Raw genomic sequence first — 2,632 nt, 5'->3', positions numbered from 1 at the left:
CGGTCACCTCCTTTTAAGCATGACATCAGCTCAAATACACAAAATTCTATCAGTTTCAAAGTAAGACAGGCTCAAAACACGTGTGTACCTTTCAACAAAACATGAAAGAATTGTGAAAAAGTATATAAAACAACATAATTCAGGGCTCTCGATTCTCTAAACCTGGGGCCGATATTCGGCCCGTTCCCAATGCAAAAAAGGTACCATTTTTCCCAAAAGAAAGGTGTGAGTTTCCCAATTTCCATAACAAAATATTTTTTAAACTTTAAGATTAAAAAATAAAAGTCCATGAAACTTAATCGCAAAAAACCCTAAACAAAACACACTTGCAAATGAAAGTGAAACTGTACGACTATTTTATTAGTTCGTGTCTAATGTATTCGTAAACTGGTTCGGGGAACTAGGTTACTATTTGTACAAAATGAGTGCCGAGTATCTTGTCATGTAGTTTCGACAAAAAACATCATTTTGGTTTCAAATATAGAAATTTCATATAAACATTAGTAAGCTGCACCTAGAAACAATCCCATTGCTTCAGCATGTTCAGTCTCGCGGTGAAATATGGTAAGCAAAGTTAAAAGTCCATGTGATCAAGGAAATTCGGGACTATGTGACTAGCAACTGTCACTCAGAAAGACAGATAACCGCAATATCAAGACTCAAAGATAGTTATGACAAAGCTAATGTACGTTCATAAATAGCCTATATATAGCCATGTTTGTTCTGTTTAACTGTTTATTCAAAACCAGAGTTAAATTGATGACAAATTTTATGCAAGAGAAGCAAAATTTGAGGATTTTTTAAAATGAATATTTGTTATCAAACTGTTCCCAAAATGATGGTAATTTTCCCAATTTGAACGGCCCCGGCCCCAGTCCCAAAAAGTGGTGTGAGAGCCCTGTTAATTATGGTTCATTTATTTACTGCTAAGGAAAGGAACTATAAAAAAAAACAACTTATATGAGGGGAAAAAATATCAGCTAAACCGCTCGATATTCAAGTGATAGTTTGTGTATTTGTGTGCTGACGTTATGCCCAAAGAAGTTGAGCGACTCTAGTTGCGAGGAGATAACCTTTTAATATGACTTGTACAATGTGTAAAAATTTCTCGGGTATCTATTCTAATCCAGCATGCTAGAGGTTCATGGCGAGATACTTTTGAACTTGCCCTGCGTAAACTCTAGCATTCATTGTTAAAATTCTCGCCCCTGAAAGCCAAAGTGGAAATGAATTGTTTAATCAAAATTCCAGGCTTTGAACTTAAAAAATGACAAAATGCTGGAAAAATTTCACTGGGGTATAATGCAAAGTTAACCTTTCTTATTACATGTATTAATAAAATTAATATTTTCGAAATTGAATCAGAAAACAAAACAACTCATCTGTTTAACCTTCGGGAATGGAATGCAGAAAATCTGTCGAAACAAAACTAGTTTTCTGTTATGAAAATTAAACAAGTTAAATCACAGATTTATCTAGCAGACGCCACATCATTTGTTTAATTGACTGATTTATTTGGAGTATTCTCAGTGTTTTCCTTCAGAACCTTCAATCAGCTACTTGCCAAATTGACTGCTTACGTTGACAAAAAATGCCAATTTGAAATAAAAATTTTAAAATTGAATTGCTGTTTAAAGGTCTATTGAAAATTTGTACTTAAACTTCAGCCCCTAGCCTGTTACAACTGATCTCTAACCCTTAACTTTGAAATAAAAGGAAAACACTGTATTCTGTTACTAATTCGCTGACTTGTCTTTTCCAGGCATTAGAACTGGAGTTTTAGAAAACGTCAAAGAAATGTGGACAGAAGTACCTAAGACAGGAAAGGAAAGAAAAAGTCCAAACCAGTGAACAAAGACAGATACATCTCCAAAATGTTCCTCCGAGGGGACTCTGTGATTCTCATTCTTAGAAATCCAATGGCAACTGCCAAGTAGGGTGGGGAAGAAACTGTTAAGTAGGGGGAGGGTAGGGGGAGAAAGTGTTAAGTAGGGGTAGGAGAAAGTGTGTTAAGTAGGGGGAGGGTAGGGGAGAAAGTGTGTAAAGTAGGCAGGGATTGTACAAAGCAGATTTGTACCTGTGTTAAAAAGGGTCAGTGGATGCACCCAATGTAAGCGAGGTTGAGATGAATTTACAGCTGACATTGTGTAGACAATGCCGGCTGAAGGTCTAACCCTTGCTCTGATATCTAACGAGGGGATGGGAAATAGTAATTATTGTATTTTATTATTTTCTGATCTCTTGCAATTTTTGATGATCAGTTAATGTTTTGTATACATGTTGCGATGGTTTTATATAATTTTGTCATTTATTGTCTTGTACATGTGTATAACACGAGAGAAGTTCATCTTTCATTTATTGTCATTAAATCATGAAACACTTTTATCTCAGTGTAAGTTCTTGAGTTATGTAACATAGTCAGTATCTAGAGGGGTTTGAAGTGCTATCAATATGTATGGTACAGACTATTCTTTTTCCATGATTAGCATCTTTTGACAGTTCCATGACAAAATCTAGTATGATCTGGCATTGTATTAAGGAAATTTTTGTATATTTAAACTGCATTCACATCAAAGTGTGCACACTTCTAGAAGAAGGTAATCCCACTGTGGGACAAGGAGGCCGGTCCTTC

At 35.5% G+C, this 2,632-nt stretch overlaps 1 long non-coding RNA gene across 1 annotated transcript; it reads left to right on the top strand.

Annotated features, from left to right (window-relative positions):
- Window positions 1-1,782: 1,782 nt before the first annotated feature.
- On the top strand, window positions 1,783-2,385 carry LOC134247661 (uncharacterized). The gene is made up of 2 exons (XR_009987900.1): window positions 1,783-1,968; window positions 2,024-2,385. It is a non-coding gene; the product is annotated as an uncharacterized LOC134247661 (long non-coding RNA).
- The last annotated feature ends 247 nt before the right edge of the window (window positions 2,386-2,632 follow it).

The sequence above is a fragment of the Saccostrea cucullata genome, unplaced genomic scaffold, assembly GCF_032062105.1.
Source record: "Saccostrea cucullata isolate Sc308-1 unplaced genomic scaffold, CSIRO_AGI_Scuc_v1 ctg20221, whole genome shotgun sequence".
Lineage (NCBI taxonomy): Eukaryota > Metazoa > Mollusca > Bivalvia > Ostreida > Ostreidae > Saccostrea > Saccostrea cuccullata.
Note: the sequence above shows the minus strand (reverse complement) of the source record. Positions and strands in the feature narration are given on the sequence as shown.